Genomic DNA, 19379 nt, shown 5'->3' on the forward strand with positions numbered 1-19379 from the left:
TATTAACTTTCTGAATCTGAGTGCGTGACTTGTTAAATCTACGGGTGGCTTCAGCGCATATGTCTCAATGTTTAAAAACCGGTCTGTTGGAACTACAGAAATAAAATGTTCCAGTAAAGGAGGAAGTGCCATGAAATCCTTTAGCCCAGACACATCTGAGAGTTGGAACTAGTTATCAGCCTAAGGGCACGTCCTGTTCTCTTTACTCACATGAGTGAAACACACTGACCCCGAGGCTGGAAAGTGGGAAGAAGCCAATATCGGGGCCTTTTGAACTTGCAAAAGATACAGGAACGCCAGCAACTTTGGAAAGCTGTTAAAGCTTCTTTTCTTAATGCACTGCTTCCTCCTCACTGCACTATCCTTGGTAAAAAAAAACAAAAACAAAAGGAGAATTGATTTTTAATTTTTCATCTAAGCAAACAAATATAATAAGCTGGATTTCAGCCAGCTGTCTCCTGTGTAGCAACCAGACACTTCAGCAATCAGCCACAAATGCGCACCTCACGACCCACTCTGCCCGTCAAATTTCAGAGACTCATAGATTTCAACCCCAGAAGGGACCACTGTGATCACCTAGTCTGACCTCCTGCAGAACACAAGCCTGAGAATTTCACTCTGTGATTCCTGCACCATGCCCAGTTACTGTTGGCTTCTCTAGAGTTTATCATTGGAAAGACATCCAATCTCAGGTTAAAGACAACAAGTGACAGAGCACCCCCACATCCATGGGCAATGTCACAACGTTAATTCCCCTCATTGTAAACATTTGCAGGTGATTTCCAGTTTGAATTTTTCTAGCTTCACCACTGGAAAATGCAGGAATCGCTGGGGGAGGTTCTCTGGTGTGTGTGATGCGGGAGGTCAGAGCAGATGATCGTAATGGTCTCTTCGGGGCTTGGACTCTATCAGTCTCCGACACTGTCCCCATGTTGACAGGATTTCAGTGCCAGGTATATGGTACATACGTACACAGTGAGTGCCATCCAAGCTGCTGCGGGGAGCTTTAAAGATACAGACTCCTTGTTGCCCAAGGGGATAATTGCAATGGTACCACAGCCGCTCCTCCCTCTGGAGTGCCTGCCAGCAGAGAGCAGCTTTACAGGCCAGTGGGGGCTCCATATAAGCCCTGCATTGAATGAGTGGTTGGGAACAATTCAAAACTACAGCAAATTCATTGACTGTTTCCTCAGGCTGACTTCAAATAACAGCAGTGAGTGTGGGGGGGGGGGGGGAGAGGAGGGGTTCAAACAGTTCCAGTGGAATTGGGCTCAGGCTCGTCAAGGGCTGGTAAAGAGCGCCCCCCCCCCCTTTGTTTGTTTTACTCCAGTCTCTTTTCTTCCGTCGTGGGGCCCTAACTTAGTGCCCCGAACCGTGTGGTCAGGGCCATGCTTTGTGCCCCGAACGGTGTATTTGGGGTCCCATTTAGTTCCCCAAATGGACCATTCAGGACCCCTTTTAGTGCCTGCAATGGTATATTCGGGGCCCCATTTAATGCTTTGTAGATTTCATAGATTTTCATTGATATCCACCTCAAAGCAGGATAGGATATTATGGGGGTTATTTTAGAGAAGCTGAAAAAAGAGAGTTTAGCTATGGCTGATTGCAGAGGACAAAGCTATGACACGGGAGCTGCAGTATACAAAGGGGTTCAAAATGAAATTCAGTGGGGAACTCAGTAACCATCAATGGCTAATAGCCAGGATGGGCAGGGATGCAAAACCATGCTTGGAAGTGTCCCTAGCCTCTGTTTGCCACAAGCTGGGAGTAGACACCAGGAGGTGATCACTGGATCGTTGCCCTGTTCTGTTCATTCCTTCTGAAGCACCAGGCATTGGCCATTGTCGGAAGACAGGATACGGGGCTGGATGGAACATTGGTCTGACCCAGTATGACCGTTCTTATCTTGTGAAGCACTGGAATGGGTTACCTAGGGAGGAGGTGGAATCTCCTTCCTTAGAGGTTTTTAAGGTCAGGCTTGACAAAGCCCTGACTGGGATGATTTAGTTGGGGATTGGTCCTGTTTGAGCAGGGGGTTGGACTAGATGCCTCCTGAGGTCCCTTCCCACCCTGATGTTCTATGATTCTATGATCTCACAGGCTACCCACTCACTGAATCCTGTTAGAGAGGCTGCTGCAGTGACTGTTCCCAAGTTTAGTCTATTTCCTGGAATTGCTCAAAGACTGTATCCTCTGTTCTCCACTTCTACCAGTCATTGGGAAGTGTTGAAAGAGCATATTAGCAATACAGGGAAATGCTAAAGCATGACAAGATGGTCACAGCCAGGGTTGAGGCAATCCATTCACTACAAAACCAGGGTGAGACTATTCTTGATTTAGAAGAGATCAAGGCTTCACACAGTCTTACACCAGAACTGAAGTTGCAAGCTGATAGCTTGCAAATGACCGTTTCAGAGTTTTCATTTCTTGTTTTGGCAGAAATGTCGTCTACTCTCTTATCAAAAATTAATCTGGGAAGCAAAACACATTTCAGAGTCCGGATCGTGACACTCAAAGAGCTCACCATTTACTCGGTGGAGATGCTTTCTTGGAATTACGATCTCCTGGGTTCATTGCGTCTAAGGCAGCTGTTGCTTCACAGGTTGAAACATTAGGCGTAGCCACGCAGTTCAAAGGGAAATGATCTTGAAGCAGAAAAGTAACGCTGGGCAAACTTGCAAAGGACAAAAGTTCATCAGATCTTAGAAGCAAGGGGTTTAACTCCATCATGGACACACTATTAACATAATTTGATGGTCGGATGAGTAAATAAAATGAAATTGGAGACAGGTTTGCTTTTTTCATGAGAGAGAAACAGAAAGTCTCAGCAGTGAGGGCTTAAAGAGGCACCCAAAAATTAGCATTTAAACGGTCAGAGTTTTGAGAACAAGATTGAGCTCGTCACCAGCTGCCGTGAGATTAGTCAGGTGCTCGTCATGTCTGGCTGCGGAAAGCAAGGAGGGAAAGTGCAGACGAAGGCGAAGTCTCTCTCTTCTCGTGCTGGGCTGCAGTTCCCTGTTGGGCGTGTGGAACTATTCGGAGCGAGTGGGAGCCAGACCCCCGGTGTAGGTGGCCACGGTGATGGAGTATCTGACTGCTGAGAGACTGGAGCTGGCTGGTAACGCCGCCCGGGACAACAAGAAAACCCGCATTATTCCTCGGCACCTGCAGCTGGCCGTGCCCGACGACGAGGAGCTGAACAAGCTGCTGGGGGGAGTCACCATCGCTCAGGGTGGGGTCCTGCCCAGCATCCAGGGGGTGTTGCTTCCCAAGAAAATCGAGAGCCACAAAGCCAAGGGCAAGTGAGCACAGACACCAACCAGTTTTTGCAACCAAATTTTTAAGAATGACTTAGAAACAAAGATGCCCATTGATCGTCTTAGCTACAGTCACAACAGGTCTTTAGGTGCGAGTTTCCTTAACACGGGAACAGCACTGCATATCTTTTTGCTGTCTTCCTAAAACCGGGGCTGCGAACAAGAGGAGTTTCAGCAAGCTAAAATTAATCAAGACCTATCTAAGAATGTCCATAGGGCAGGGAAGGTTAAGTGATCTGGCAGTTATTTCTATAGAGAACGCGGCAGCAAGGCAGATAAACCGACTGGGATGAGCTAATTAATGCAATTGCTTCAGAGAATGCTAGGAAGGTCCCTTTGTAAAAGCACTTAGTGGTGATTGTGTTTTGCTTTTTAGTTTTGTGGCAGGCGGGAAGAGGGCCAGGATTTGAGACTTTGAACGGGGCCTGGAACACCCTTGGCACCGCTCTGTTAAATAATATCGAGGCAGTGTGGTTCTTCCAGGCAGCAAAGGCAGCGAATTCTGTAGTGGAGATGCACTGTTAGAAAGCACCCTGACTTTCACTGACACCAGGCTATGACTGGGGAGAACAACATAACATGCTGGATAGGATCAGAATGAATGAGGGGGAGTATTCATAAAGAAAAGAGCAGTTAAAGAAGCCAGACCTCATCCATTCAGGCTACTAAAGGTATGTCTACACCAGAGTTTCTCAAACTGGGGTCGCCACTTGTGTAGGGAAAGCCCCTGGCGGGCCGGACTGGTTTGTTTACCTGCCCCGTCCTCAGGTCCGGCCGATCGCGGCTCCCACTGGCCGCGGTTCGCTGCTCCAGGCCAATGGGGGCCGCTGGAAGTGGCGCGGGCCGAGGGACTTACTGGACGCCGCTTCCAGCAGCTCCCATTGGCCCGGAGCAGCAAACTGCAGCCAGTGGGAGCCGCGATCGGCCGAACCTGCGGACGGGGCCAATAAACAAACCGGCCCGGCCTGCCAGGGGCTTTCTCTACACAAGCGGCGACCCCAGTTTGAGAAACACTGTTTTAGGGTAACAAGCTCAAATCTTTGTTGTGAGTATTGATATCCCCCCCACACACCATGTGTCACAATATTGGGAAACAGTCATCACAGAGTGCCAGCGCGGAACTAAAGCAACGCTGGGGCAAATTGCAACTGTTCGAGGTGTGCTCGTAGCTTTAGAGATTTTGCAACCAGGAAGCATTTATACCTAAAAGACCATGGAAAGAGGGAAGTTAACTATGGGCTGAGGAGGCATCACAAAAAGCCTGGAGCAAGCTCTTTCGCCCCAGTGCAGCCGGCCTGCACAAGTGTCTTACGTACCGTACCGGTCCCAGTCAAGCCCTATTCTGATGCCTTAGCTTTTTGCTGGCCCTCTGCACAGGGCTGAATTTCACCTTCTCCGGGCATTCATGGAGAGGGGTTTAAATAAATAAGGGTCTTTTTGAAATGGTCTCTCCTGGCTGTCCATGACCTGTACATTTCATATATTTTGACCCTACAGCTGGAAACATGTTGCTTGGGAAACTCATCTATGTTTTAAATCAGTGGGTAAACTTCCCCTGGCAGAAGCCACAAACCCTCAGATACATGTGGAATGAGCACTAGAAGAGGACTGATGTGGCAGTTCTGATTAATCCAGGTGCCTTTCTTGAATAATGATAATTGTGCCTCTGCCCAGCTACACATATAAAAAGAATTTAATCAGTAAATGGACTGGCACAGGAATTACCTCCAAACCAACCTCACATTTATCCAGGGCTGTTACTATAATTGTATTCAAATAGGTATTTTCACCCTGAAAACTTCATCTTTCACCTTTGATGTCGATTCAATTTCTCTTTGCCCAGGATGCAGATTTTGAAGTTTCACTCTTGAGAGCCTGGCTTTGCAGCCATCTGCATGTCCCATTGAATAGCAGACAAGAGCTAACACACAGCAGTGATCTTAGCCGCAGTTTAGTTCTAAGACTCTCATGACCCATGATTTAAAAATGGAAACTGTAATGTAGCAATGATCCCCAGCTTGGTTGCTAGCAGGGATGAAACCCTAGATCTGCAGAACTCAAGCCATAGGCCTTTACCACGTGAGCTAAAAGAACAACTCCATTACTTGGTAGCTGTAGTAGGCCTTTATCAGCTGTGGCTCAGCCAATGAAGGCAGATACAACACAGTTAGCCAGTGTTATGGTAACATCGATCCTGTTCTAGTTTATATAATTATGGATCTTCACTATAATAAGTACAAGAATTAACAATTAAACCAACAAGTAATACCTTGCTAATCAGCTGATGTAAAGAAGAGACTGGAAGCGCATCTCACCACTGCAATGCTTTGGAAATCAGAGGTTTTCAAAGTTGTTGGAAGGTAAGTTCTGTTTAAAGAAAACATGTTTGGTTAATGACATTCTTATCTGTGTGTATTAAGGTAGCACCTAAGGGCCCCAATCTGGGATCAGGGCCCCACGCTGGTAGGTCCAGTGCAAACAAGTAACAAAAAAGGCAGCCCTTCTCCAAGGTTTACAATCTAGGGCTAATGTTGCCAATTGCTCAGAGCAGGTGTATCCCTTTGTGTGTACCTTTGCAGATCTTTGCAGATCTTCTTGCAGGAATAGGGCCTAGGCCCGCGACTGGATGTAACAGGAAAATGAAGCAGACAAGGACAGGAGAGGTTGTGCGAGGGGGTCTTGAAAAATAACTCAAGCTCCTCCCCCATGTATGTACATATTATACAGAATGTAAAAATATAGACATACTATACACGCAAACACACTACATAAATGTACAGATACACAGAGTGTATATTGCAACATTTTCCAGGTCTTGCTGTTTATGTTTATTGACGTAAGTAATGGGCAAAATCCTGCATACTTTACTCATTCTGTTCAAAAGGAAAATCCCCATTGATTTTGATGGGAGCTTTTTTTAATTTATTTTGATTTTGATTTTGAGCTGGGGCTGGGAGATTTGCTCCTTAGTTCTCATACTTGTTAATGTTCTAGGAGGTATCCCTGTCTGACTTTTTAATGCATTGAAAGGTCCTTTGCTATTTGTCTGTTTTTCATATGTAATTTATTACTTTATTAGCAGGTTTGCAAGAATTGCCATTTAACAGTGTGAGCAAAAGTCAGCTCAGGGATAACACCTTAGGAATCTCTCTGGATTTGCACCAGGGTTAAATTTGGCCCTGTGTGTTTAATATGATTAAGTTCTCCATTTAAAAAGCAATTCTAGGTAATAAATATTAAATACCCAGCCAAATAACTAAGTGCATGATGATGATTGGATCCTGAATTTAAATAAGCCCTTGACACTTCTCCTGAGAAAGCGCCAGCAGCTTTTGAAAAACACATTGCACAGAAATATAACGTTATTACCTGTGGCACCTAGGGACCCCAATCAGGGATCAGGAGCCTACTGTGGTAGGTGATTCTTTACAATCTCTTTCTACCAGCTAGTCCCTTTCCTGTGGTTCCAGCTGCTCTGCTGGGCAGAATATACTCAACTGGGGCTCCATCCAGTGTAGTCGCTAATACTGCCAATTCTCCTAATCCAGCTCTGTTACCAGCCCTTCCTCGGGAGCCAAATGACCGCCCTCTACCCACCGATTGCATGGCTGACATCAGCAATACTGATGTTTTAATGAGCGGGCTACAGTTCCTAAGGGCCACAGCCCCCTGCTGTTCAGAATTAGAACTGCTCCATTGTGTGTCATTGGCCCTCTATTCAGCCTAGCTAGCGAAGACTCTCCTTTAGCACAAGTGGTAGGAGCCGGGATGCTGTAGCTAGAATATTCTGGGTGGTCATGGTGTGCAGCCAAGAGTCCACCGTGAGAGTACTTTGTGCTTTTACAACATCTCAGACTGAATTAGGCTTCACAACACTCTTGGAGGTAGGTCAAGATGATCCCCCATTTTACAGATAGGGGAAATTGAAGTTCAAAGTGGCTCAGCTCAGAAAGTCTGTGACAGAGCTAGGAACAGAAACGCAGGTCTCTGCTCCGAGCCCAGCACCATGCCAGTACAGTGGGTGGCCTCTCTCCTCTCAAGCTGATGGACAGCATGAAATGGGGCCAGCTGGCCAAGTACTGGAAAAAGCAAAACAACGTGTGGTGGAGAAATTGCCAACAGAGCATGGCTGGGTCACGTTTCTGCCTAGTCCTGCCAGCTGCTACCAGGAAGCTGCATGACATGGGAGTTAATGGAGCTGGGTTGCTATTTTGTCCCAGACGGAGAATGATCAGGTGGAGGGAGCAGAGAATGGGCTGCTGATATTGTTTGTGTATCGGGGGCACTGAATTTACACTTGCTCAGACAGACTGATTACCCCAGCCCCTCGCCTGTTCCTAGAACAGAGGAAGGTTGGTGGGGGGCTTCTAGGGGCTCTGAGGCTGCTGGCACTGCTACGACTGTGCGACGCTTGGTGTCTGTCCCCACAATGCTTCAGAGGGATCCAACGTTTTAATGACTAGGAAGAGCATCCGCAGGGACACCAGAGAAGATACAAATCACAAGCGTGATCAAGCCTCATGCCGCAGGGCTTAAGCTGCTTGCCAGAAACTCCCCCCTCACTTTTCTCCCCTCCATGCTTGTCTTTTAACACTGGCTCATCCCAGACCATGACTAGAGACAAGCAAAACAGATTCCCCACCCCCGCCTCGTCCCCTGCTTGCCCTATTCCACCCATCACTCTTTTTTGGGCTCCTTGAAGAAAGACATTGTGGGGGGGAGAAATTGGCTTCTGGAGCAAGCTTCATCAGCTTGGCTGTCACCCTGGCCTTTGTCATCCAGATCCCGAGAGATGTCCTGACTAAACTGGCCCAAAGAGAGGGAGTCAGATGACACTGCTACCTCCACCAGCTCTGGCTGAATCCCAAATGCCACCTGGGTGTGAGATTTTGCTACAAGTCCCACACCTTGCCTGCTTGTGTGCGTGTCCTTTTCCTTCCCCACCCTATTGCTTCTCTTTCCTATCCCGTCTGGCTTAGCTGGACAAGACTGGATATGTTGCAACACTGCTGTAAGCTGTGAAAGAGGCTGCTAAAAGACCACTGCCGTGCCTGTGTTCGTCCAGCAGGGAGGCTTCAAGTGAATGTCAAAACCAGAGAGAGAAGCTGCACTTTTTAATCTTTGCTGTTCTTTTCTCTCCCCTTTTGTGTGCGTTTGTCTTGTTTTGCCTCCTAGGAAATGTGATCAGTTGTTAACAGCAGCCGTGACAGCTCCAGCCCATCTTAACTAACCTCTTCTCTTCTCCCGAAAAGGACAGTTCTTACCAGCTTTGATGCCGTCTAAGAGACGGACAGACAAGGGGTTTTTCCTTCTAACAACTCTCCAGCTAAAGGGAAGGGAACAAGGGATGTTGTTCAAATGAAAGCCTTGCCAAATACTTTCATTTCAAATGCTGGAATGGTTTTCCCTTCTTTTCTGTGTCTTTAATAAAATGTTAAAAGGGTTTTTAATGGGGTGTTTGCACCATGGTACTAACCAGGCTGAGGTCTCTGTATGCCAAACCCTGAACCTTGTTTAACATTGTTTAATGTTGGACAGTGACTGGAAAGCATCTTCAGCCCATCTAGTCCATCTAAATCCAACAGGAGGGAGGGGGAGCTTGTGCCACCCCCGCTGGGGTAGGGGTGCCCAGTCTGTATGCTCCTGCCCTCTCCGGGCTGGGATGGAAACTCTCTCCCGGGGACCCTGGTCTAGATGTAGTGTAGTGCACCCATTGAATTGGGACGCAGCATCTGCTCCTGGTTTTATTGCAAATTACCTTGTAAAATAAAGTGGAGAGTCAAAAGCATAATAAAAGCCACCATTACCCTTAAGCAGATGTAATTGTTATTCAAGGGCTGGAGAGGAGGGAAGAGGACAGCAAGGAATGACTGCTGATGCGGTATAATACTTACTGATGCTCCTACTCTTGAGAACCAGTAAGTGTTTGGAACTGGCTGTGTGGAAAGATATTAGACAGACAAGGTGGGTGAGATAATATTGTTTATTGGACCACTTCTGTGGGTGGAAGAGACGGAGACAAGTTTCTGAGCTCCATGGAGCTTTTCCTCAGGTCAGGTCCGTGTAGCTCAAAAGCTTGTCTCTGTCTCTTCAAACAACAGAAGCTGGTCCAATAAATGGTATTAACTCACCCACCTTCTTTCTGTCATATCCTGGGACCAACATGGCTACAACAACACTGTGAGCAACATTGAAAGATGTTGACTAACCCTGACAACACCCTCCCTGAGGCGAAGTGTTGGAAACATGCACTATAGAGAGTTTAAATGTTAAAGGTGTCCTTTACCATGTACACTCAGGGAACACTTCTTTCTAAGGTCCTCCAGAAGATGTCTACTCGGTGATCATGTAAGTGTTGTGACAGCACACATGAATGATATTTGAGCATCATGCGACAGTGCTAGAGGCATGCATGACATCCACTGATACGCCTAATACTCCAATCTGCCATGGAAAGGGACTGTGGTGCAAAGGCTTAGTGGGGCACACATGGGACACCAGGTAAGAGATGGTCAGTACTCAGGGGCGTTTACTTACAGTACGCAAAAAAGAGTGTGCAGTAGGTTCTTCACTTCTGTTGTGACGAATCTTTCTCCAAGCCTCTCTGATACGTTAACGTGCAGGGAACGTATTTGCAGTGCAACTTTTTCTCGATCATCTCGGTTATGTTTTGAAACGTGGCAGTTGGGTGGCAGGATCATCAAATAGCTTCTTTAGCAGCGTCGAGCATTTATCTTGAGAAAGAAAATACACTTTAAGTCCATCGAAAATAAACAAAATCCTGTGTATTGCTGGTCCCAATGAGAGGAATCACATCTTGCCATGTTCTAGTAATTTGATATACTCTATTTCAACAAATCAACAGAAGTCTTTCAGCTCTTCAACACACACCATGTAGATATGAAAGTATTTGTAAACCTTTAGAACAAAGCTCTCCACATCTAAAGGACAACAGTCGACTGCAGTTTGGAGGCAGTTATGCACAATATGTGCACCACACCCGATACTGAAGATCTCTTTTCCTAAGTTGGCCTGGAGCTTCCGCCACAAATTGTTTTTCCCACGTCTGGCACCCCCAAAGTTAGCATTGGTGTTGTCTGCACAAATTCCAACAATTTTGTTCTTCTCAATCCCTTGCTGGATGAATGTACACTGCAAATCTGATGTAGAGATGAAAAGTCAATAATTTTTGTGCAAACTCCACACCGTGGGCGAAAATGCCGTATAAGAACAGGAAACAGTTTTGCTGCTTTTTGTTCAACGCATCCACACTATGCATAATAAAGGAAAACTTGTCCAACTCAAGCTGCACTTCTTCAATGGATGAAAGGACTAAGACGTTGCAAACGATTGCCTCAGATTTTGTGCGAGCAGATGAAAACGTAGGTTGGTAGTTTCCTAATTAATTGTGATGTCCAGTCACTAGACCGGAAACTGTGTCCATGCCGCACTGAGTGGTAAGCGAACACTCCTTCACTGGCAAAAACTTTTTCAGCTTCTGTGTCTCGCCTCAGAAAAAATCCTGAAACACTTGGTGTTAAATACTTTCTTTTATCAGCATCTCTGTGTCTCTTGCTTTGAAGGTGCTGGGTAATGTCATTTCGACTGCCGTGGGCAATGGAGAAATGTGCTCCACATGTCTTGCATACAACTTTGCTGTCGTCCAATGTTGAATTGTCTTTTTTTAAAAAACATGAACTGTGTTTGGAGGTCTTCATTACAATTACACAGACGTTTCCTAGACATTTTTATAACAAAAAGTGACCACACACCAACTATTGATTCTTCTAAGGACACAGGTATACACAAGCCCTCCGCCCCCGCTCCTACACACACACAAAAGGAACAAAAGCATCACCTGTAACATCCTGTGATTGGTGGCAGCATTGCCTTCACAGCTGCGCAATGGAGAGCATCAGCTGCTTGCTGTGGGGCCCGGCTCTGAAGACAGCGCCTCCTCCAGCAGCAGCACAGAAGTAAGGGAAGCGTGGTGGGATTGCCACCCTTACTTCTAACACAACCAGCCCCTGACAAAGGAGAAGACGTGTGGGAACGAACTGTCTATGCTCCTTGGGGGGATTTTTTGGCTACGTGACGTCAGTCTGCCTCTGGCTGGGACCCTGCCCCTGACAGCCCCCATTTTGCTGAACCAATCCCTTGCTATGGGCCAAGTTAATCTCCAAATCGAAGGGTTTACACCAGAGACCTCTATGGCCCGGTAAATCTGCTACTGAAACACCAGGGTAGAATTGATTTGCAAGTGGCCCAGCGTCTGAACACAGCACTCTGCCTCTACGGCAGGCAGCCTGTTTGGCTCAGGGGGACTCTTCGCTACCACAAAATGTGCAATTAAAACCCCTTCCTAAATCACACTCTCTCATCACTCAGGCTCCTAAGCTAGGCAAACACTGGAGCTGGGAAGAGACCACCACGCTGCTTTGAGCCTGCAGCTGCAACTCAGCTCACCAACAAAACCCAGCGTTTACAAATCAGAGCACGGCCGCTAACCCCCAGCGGATGACCTGCGTGCGGCATCCTTCAACCCTGCTGATGCCGACACAATCCATTTAGCCATGTTTTGTGCCCATCAGTAAATGAGGTTCCTACCTTCTCGCTGCTGATCTTGCACTGAGCAGGAAAATTAATTTAGTGCTTCTGTACCGCCTCCTGGTCAAGTTGCTCAAAGCATTCTCTACTGAGCCTCACAGGCAGAAAGGCTCAGACTCTGAGGCAGTGCAGAAGTGAGGGTGGCAAGACCATGTCCCCCTTACTTCTCTGCTCTGCCTTGCAGCCGGCAAGTGGGGCTGCTGCCCAGGGGGTCAGCGCTGAAAGCCGCGCTGCCTGCCAGCAGCAAATGACCCCCCCCGGCAGCAGCCACAACTCTCCACTCGGGCACCCTACTCTGTGCATCTTGCTCAAAGCCCAGTGACTGCAGTCACTGACCTCAGGGAGGAGTGCACCATTCCAATGTGTGCAGCACCGTCCCTTACCAGGACTCCGCTCTGCTTGGCGAGGGACTACACATCTCTGAGGCACAATCCTTTACGTAAACTCCTCACCAGCCTGTGATGCAAGCAGTGGACAGCTGTCCCAGGCTGATCCAGACACAAGAACTGCCTGTAGTGTCCAGCCGGAGAGTCTCCACGGCTGCTGCCCTGGGGGGCAGGTTTGAAAGCGCTGCCTGCCAGCAGCAAATGTCTCTGATCATGTTACTGGTGGGCAGCGTTGTCTTCAGAACTGACCCTCCAGCAGCAGCTGCGGCTCTCTGCTCTGCCTCGTGGCTGGAGAGCGGGGGCTGCTGCCCGGGGCAACAGATTTGAAGGTAGCGTTTCTCCGATGCTGTGCTGACCCCCAGCACCAGCCTCTGCTCTCCACTCTGCCTTGCAGCCAGAGGGAGAGGGGTGGTGCCTGGGGGGACAGGTCTGAAGGCAGCGCCACCTGCACAAATCGGGGACAAATGCCCAATTTTAGTGAAAAAGTAAGGACGGCCAGAACAGAGCTGAAAAAGGGGACTGTCCCAGCCAAAATGGGACATACAGTCACCCTGTCTCAGGCACTTGTACACTGCAGCCAGAGATAGAATTCGCAGCTCATATCGATAAACCCACCCTAGCTTTAATTTAGCTAGCTTGCTAAAACCAGCCGTGAGAACAGAGCGATGCGGGCTAGCAACGCGAGTACGTACCTGGGGGGCCAGGTGAGCTTGTGCAGCCCACACTGCAGCCCGCACAGTAACACCCTTGCTGCTGTTTTCAGTAACCTAGCCAGCTATAGCGAAGGCATGTCTATACGAGCTGCAAATTACACCTCCCGTTACTGTGTAGACGTAACCTAATTCTCTCTGTGGGCACCCTTTCCAAGTGACAGGCCTACGCCGGCACTCCTCCCACGGTGTGTTACCTTCAGCAGATCCAGCTGGGGTTAGCCCCTGCTCTGGAAGCCTCTTTGGGAGCTTGTGACCAGCGTGGAGCTGGAGTGACTCAGGACAGCGTCTTCAAAAATAAGTGTTATTTATTTGCCCATAGGAACATCACAGGCAGCAAGAAAAGGATTAAAATAAAACCCTAAACACATATTGTCTTCACTAAACTTAGCAAAAAGAACAGGAGTACTTGTGGCACCTTAGAGACTAACACATTTATTAGAGCATAAGCTTTCGTGGACTACAGCCCACTTCTTCGAAAGCTTATGCTCTAATAAATGTGTTAGTCTCTAAGGTGCCACAAGTACTCCTGTTCTTTTTGCTAAGTTTAGTGAAGACAATATGTGTTTAGGGTTTTATTTTAATCCTTTTCTTGCAAGTACTCCTGTTCTTTTTGCGGATACAGACTAACACGGCTGCTACTGTCTGGACAGTCTCTACGCAAAAGAATTAATGGACACAAATCTGACATCAGGAATCAAAATACTCAAAAACCAGTGGGAGAACACTTTAACCTGTCTGGTCATTCAGTGACAGACCTGCGGGTGGCTATATTACAACAGAAAAACTTCAAAAACAGACTCCAAAGAGAGACTGCAGAGCTAGAATTGATATGCAAACTAGACACAATCAACTCCGGTTTGAATAAGGACTGGGAATGGCTGAGCCATTACAAACATTGACTATCTCCCCTTGTAAGTACTCTCACACTTCTTATCACACTGTCTGTACTCGGCTAGCTTGATTATCACTTCAAAAGTTTTTTTTTTTTTTTCTCTCTTAATTAATTGGCCTCTCAGAGTTGGTAAGACAACTCCCACCTGTTTATGCTCTCTGTATGTGTGTATATATATCTCCTCATTATATGTTCCATTCTATATGCATCCGAAGAAGTGGGCTGTAGTCCACGAAAGCTTATGCTCTAATAAATTTGTTAGTCTCTAAGGTGCCACAAGTACTCCTTCACTTGACCCAGGCACATTCTCAGCGTTGGGGCTGGGAGAGAGAAGGCTGCTAACACTGCCTCTCTGGCATAATCTGAGACCCCTGAGTTAGACAGTGTGTGTGTGCGCGTGTGCATCCCTCCCTCAGGTCACAGACTGCCTCAGATCCATTTCAAAGTGCCTTTGTTCCAGACTCCCGCCCAAGGATATTCTGAACTGGGTCAAACTGTTTTTTGTGTTTCTCCAGAGGAAATTGGAGATTGTCACAAAAGTGGATTCACAGTACTGTCCATTTGATCACCAGGAAACAGAATTCGAGTCACCGCTGGATTCCTGGATACCTGGGGAGAACTCCAGCTGGAATTAACCCTTAGTTTTCCATGGAGCCAGCCACACACAGTAGCCATTGAATACACAGATATAACATTCAAATTTGGTAGGTTTTTGATACCAAGTTACAGCCCAGGGCCACCTCTGCTCTTGGAACATGAAATCAGCATCCCCACTAGGTCACACAGCCCCGCAGCATGACAAAGAGCATGTGGTTAGGAGGGGAAGGGGCAGTAATGGGAAACTGAGTCTTTGGCCTGTATGGCCTCAGTTCAACGGGACAACAGATGAGCTTAAAATTAGGCACATGCTTATGTATGTTGCTGAACTGGGTCCAAGGTCATTGGGTTGTATCTGGCCCAGGCGGGAAAGTCATTACCACGTGAGGGCTGTTTGGTGGCCTTTGTGACAGGAGCTGGTGCACAGTCCAGTTGCTTGTGGGGAGATGTCAACCACATCAGAGTTGGTTCTTACTGGACCTCCATTGTTGTCAGCCCAAGCAGATGAACAGGCCAGGGAGACTGAAATACCCTCTCTCTTCCCCATAAAGGCAGCAACAGCAGATCAGGGCTGGTGTGATGGAAACTTGGCCTGCCTTTGCTGCAGCTGCTCTGTAGATGGATAATGGATGTTGTTTGTCAGGGCCGACAACCTGGAACAGGGGTCGGCGACCTTTCAGAAGTGCTGTGCCGAGTCTTCATTTAGTCACTCTGATTAAAGGTTTCGCGTGCCAGTCATACAGTTTAACGTTTTTAGGAGGTCTCTTTCTATAAGTCTATAATATAGAACTAAACTATTGTTGTCTGTAAAGTAAATAAGGTTTTTAAAATGTTTAAGAAGCTTCATTTAAAATTAAATTAAAATGCAGAGCCCCCCGGACCGGTGGCCAGGACCCGGGCAGTGTGAGTGCCACTGAAAATCAGCTCGCGTGCTGCCTTCGGCACGAATGGCATAGGTTGCCTACTCCTGATCTGGAACCTGGTTTCTGTCATTTACTTGCTCCAGTGTGTCTCTGCAAAGGTCAGGCAGCCTGGCTCTTATTCCATTACAGGAAGGCTGTTACCAAAACCATCAATACCACGGGGTATATTCTGAGCTCAACACACAGGGCTGCTCCCATGCCGTTCACACTAATGGGCACTGCTCAGCTTGGTCCAGTGTGTCTTGAATTCAGAATTCACCCCTAAGGTGAAGCTCAGGATTTTAAATAAAATATGTACAAAGCTTTCAGTGCCAGTGCCGACAGACACCACACAATGCTTAGCAGAGAGAGGGCTAAACCGTTATCTGTGAGCAGGCAGCTACAGCTCTGTCTCTGCTGGCACGCAGACGAACAGGGAGGCAGGGTTGGCCCTTTGGGAATGTGGCTGTGCTGTGAGCAGAACCAAACCTCTCATCATGCTAAGCAACCAAGTGCAGAGAAGGCAGAAGTGAGAATTAAGATCCTCTCTCTCTGTATAAAGAGTTGAGTCCTGAAAAGCATTATAAGCCGAGGAGACAAGGAACTTTGTGTTAACCCCTTCTGCACAACTAAACTCCAGCAAACTCAGCAATCCTGGACAGCTGTTTTAGCATTGACAGCCTGCTGCTGTCAGAAGCCCTAAGGAAGCACAGACTTTACGGATGACGTATGCTCAGTTTCTAAAACAAAGTGCACCACAGCTGACAATAAGCATTTCTCCAAGAGCTCACTGCTTATACATTTAGATAAATAGAACTTGTAGTATCATCAGTAATAGTGCCACTGGCTGACTTCCCACAATAGTACAAAATCTAGCTGGAACTTAGCCATGGCACTTGGAGCTAAGACCGCTGCTCATTCAAAAAGTGTTATGGGATCTCTAATATGCATGAATCACTAGAGATACTAATAACTATTTTTTTCATAAATTGAAGTGTGACCAAATCCTTCCCTTCCTGGCGAAGATTAAAGGTTGGTAAGTCTGATAATGGGGCAAGGAACATGGTGCCTCATTCCATATATGCTACTTCCTGGCTGGATAGAGGTGTAGGTAGAGGGGATCCCATGTACAGAAGGTGAAGGAGCTGAATTGGAGCCGCATACATATTTTCCTTTCAGAGGGCCTCATAAAACCCGCTCAATACCACAAAGGCTTGCCAATTAGGAGGGTGGCTTTTATGATGTGAACACCTAGCTACTAAAGACTAGGCTTAGACTGTGAGTACATTGCTGAAATGCCACTGAACAACCAGTGGGTGGTATTGACCAGAGATAGGCCCAAACATCCCAGAGCTTTGGACCTGAATGTGAACCCAGAGTTGGGGCCCAGAACCATCTTTAGTGTTCACTTGACGTCGCAAGTATCCTGTGCTAAATTCAGAATCGTGAACTTTGCCAGTATTACCGTCCTCCCTCATCCTGAAACAAACACACCTTCCCCTTTGTCACCTCCTGAGCAATCCTCTAAGGATGGTGTCCACAGCTTTAATCTCTAACGATTGCAGAGCTATGACTTTCTTCTATTGTAACAACAGATTTTATAATAGGGCACCCCCAGTACAAATACTTTCCACCCCCATCTGAATATAAACACAGAAAACAATCCTGGGCACGAGAAATCTCCTCTCGCCTTCACTGAACTGTAAAGCCGAGCTGTATAGCTCGTACTAGAATGGGTTAAATTCTGCCGTGCGGAAAGGGTATTGGAGTGTAGTTTGTTCTTCAGTGCCCCGAAGCTTAACCAAGTTACACAAATAGATGGAGATAAAGTATAATTAATGACTTTGGGAATGTTCTGGAGATCACTTGAAACTGACAACAAAAATCTTTAATTAATTTAATTAGCTACTTGATGGATATTATATGACTTGTTAAATGCACCCAAGCTTGCTGATAAGGAACATGATCAAATGCAGCTTCTATTTCCTAAAGTTACACCACGGGATACAGTCTGAACTCAGTGTTAGGTTGGTAACAGTTTCACTGGGAGGTGGATTGAGGAAGAGATCTTTTGAAGTTCTTGAGTTCCTTTTCATGCACATATAAAATTCAATATTACGCAATAGCTTTAAATCACTTTGGATTTTCTATTCGCATTTCTAGTATAAATAGATACAGGGAAAAGATTCCTATGATTGATTATCATTTCAGTACCAACACTGTGCTTGGGGCTGTACAAAACACAGAAGAAACTAACTCCCCAGCAGGATCCGTGAAAGGTTATCGTAAAGTTTTAACATGTTTTTAAAGACGGAGTGTAACCCGGCTCCTAATTTACCACAGACCATGTAACCCCTGGGGGCTCTGCACAGTGACAGAGGCCTGTTGACACGGCTCTAATTCAGGATCAGAGCTTTACATGGGTTAATATTAATGTAGGGAATGATCTTTTAAAATACAGATCAATGGAAGAGAGCAGAGGGTTACTTTCTGCGACTCAAGTATCAGGGGGTAGCCGTGTTAGTCTTAGGGCCAGCTCCAGGCACCAGCTTGTCAAGCAGGTGCTTGGGGCGGCCGCTCCGGAGAGGGGCGGCACGTTCAGGTATTTGGCGGCAATTCGGAGGACGGTCCCTCACTCCACCTCAGAGCAAAAGACCTCCCGCCGAATTGCCGCCACAGATCGCGATCGCAGCTCTTTTTTTTTTTTTTGGCTGCTTGGGGCAGCCAAAACCCTGGAGCCGGCCCTGGTTAGTCTGTATCCACAAAAACAACAAGGAGTCCGGTGGCACCTTAAAGACTAACAGATTTATTTGAGCATAAGCTTTCATGGGTAAAAAACCTCACTTCTTCAAATGCAACTTTCTGTGACTCCGTTTCCCCTCAATGGTCAAATGGGTATATTAATACTGTTGTCACTCTTCTAAGTGGAAGTGGATGTTGGGACCTTGCAGGTAGGGTTCCCATTGAGGGGCAAATTAGTGTTATGGAGTCAGGGTCATTTCTTGGTGTAGTTTGTTTATTTCCAGTACATATGCCAGTCCCTGAACAGAGGTGGTCATACATAGCACACATGACCAAACACCAGTGCCCCCTTCCCAGGAAGCATCTAAGCCTCGAGAATTGACTCTGATTAGAGAAATTAATACAGAGCATAAACTCTCCTGCTGTTCGCCAGAGCTCCTCAAAGACTCTATAGCACAACACTCATTTTTTCAGACAGCGCATGCTTGCACACGAATTGAAAAATGCATAAGATTAAGTCTAAGTGCCAGCGGGTGATCCCTGCCATAATACTAAAGTATCTCCCAGCAACATTCATTTGTACGTGGAAAGCCCTGAGAAGAAAGGCACTCTAAAAATGTGGGGAAGGGATAGCTCAGTGGTTTGAGCATTAGGCTGCTAAACCCAGCGCCGTGAGCTCAATCCTTGAAGAGGCCACTTAGGGATCTGGGACAAAATCAGTACTTAGTCCTGCTAGTGAAGGCAGGAGGCTGGACTCAATGACCATTCAGGGTCCTTTCCAGCTCTATGAGATAGGTAAATGCAAGACATTATTCCTTCAGCATTTTTAATTCAGGTTGTTGGAAGACATTATTTGCACAAGGTCTGGAAATCAGTCTCGCCCTCTGCTTTAACATCAAGGGAATATCGTGGTTTGGAAATCTAGCAACCAGTCAAGAGGCTGGGATCTTAAAGGTCATTTTTAATTGAACGGTGGGTAAGATGTTCTCCAGAGCATCCTCTATCGCTTTATGTTTTGAGTATTGCCAAGCACAAGATCAAAACCCTGATTAATTTCTCCTTCTAAAAGCTTTAAATTACAAATGAAGACAACACACATAATCAGAACGTTTTCTCTTGATATTACATGCAATCCTGGAGTTAGTTATAGTCATTTTAATTTAGGGATTCTTTTTCTTCACTTAAAATGTAAATCTCTCCCAGAGATTTAGGAACACTGGAAT

The 19379-nt window shown here is 46.6% G+C and overlaps 1 pseudogene; it reads left to right on the plus strand.

Annotated features, from left to right (window-relative positions):
- Nucleotides 1-2768: 2768 nt before the first annotated feature.
- Nucleotides 2769-3454, plus strand: LOC101934841 (histone H2A.J-like; annotated as a pseudogene).
- Nucleotides 3455-19379: the final 15925 nt, after the last annotated feature.

The sequence above is a fragment of the Chrysemys picta genome, chromosome 9 (assembly GCF_011386835.1).
Source record: "Chrysemys picta bellii isolate R12L10 chromosome 9, ASM1138683v2, whole genome shotgun sequence".
In the NCBI taxonomy this organism is placed as follows: domain Eukaryota; kingdom Metazoa; phylum Chordata; order Testudines; family Emydidae; genus Chrysemys; species Chrysemys picta.